Source organism: Cynara cardunculus, unplaced genomic scaffold (genome assembly GCF_001531365.2).
Source record: "Cynara cardunculus var. scolymus isolate 2C unplaced genomic scaffold, CcrdV1 Un_Scaffold_1399, whole genome shotgun sequence".
Lineage (NCBI taxonomy): Eukaryota > Viridiplantae > Streptophyta > Magnoliopsida > Asterales > Asteraceae > Cynara > Cynara cardunculus.
The window spans coordinates 33,972-35,120 of NW_020200758.1; positions in this window are offsets into that span (position 1 = coordinate 33,972).

Here is a 1,149-nt window from a genome sequence, read left to right on the forward strand (position 1 = left end):
TAAATAAATGCATGAATCATATATACATGAGAATGTGTTGTTGTGCCTACATGAGAATGTGATAATTTATGTGTCTACATGTAGGATGAAAGGCATACCTGGGTTATTTTATTAAAATACGAAGATATGATATCTTCATGGCTAAGAAAGGTTTGGTTATTAAAATAATAACTTCCACCGCCCTACAAGAGTTTTATATTAATAAACTCACCGCCTTTATTATTTATCCATATATAAAGAGGATAAAAAGATAAGACTTTATCTTATCTTACTTTTGAAAAGATCTTTGAGAGAAAAAGAGTAAAGGCAATGAAAGTGTTCTTCAGGAAGAACAGTTGCATAAAAATTGATTTGAGCAATCCGGGCCTTTGTGATTTAAACTTCGAATCTATGCATATAATGTAACATCGGTTACGCTAATTCTTAATAAAAAGAAACTATTTATCCAATGGATTTTCCCTAAAACAATCTCCAAGCAAATACGGGATATATGTTATAAATTTCCACCAAAAACAAAATAACATAGTCAGCAACCGACGATTTTCGGTACTATAAGTCGGATCCATAAAATACAAATATATCTACCCAAGAGTATTATATACCTAGATCCAACTCAAACGATATATGCACAACGAGTACCAAAAAGATGTCCAGGATCTGAAATCCTACAAGCAGATCTAAGCTGTCTTATCTCTCCCTTGGGCAGTTACCGACTTTCCTGAAAGAAAAATTATTCTAAAAAGAATAAGCGACAAGGCTTAGTCAGTTTATACCAAAGCTTATAATTATATATTTTATATGAACAAAACAAATAATTGACGAAATAGAACAGAAAGAATCGCTTATTTATGAATTAGACCGTTAACTTAAAAATAAACTGATAGAATCTTTTTGTCCAGAGTGCAGTACAACCAGAGGGCCGCTGGTCTATACAACCAGAGGGCCGCTGGTCTATACAACCAGAGGGCCTCTGGTCCCGAAGGACTTGAAATCCATGACACAATACAACCAGAGGCTCTAATCTATATAACCAGAGGCTCTGGTCGTCCAGAGGGCCTCTTGTCCCAAAGGACTTCATTTCTATAACACAATACAACCAGAGGCTCTGGTCTATACAACCAGAGGCTCTGGTCGTCCAGAGGGCCTCTG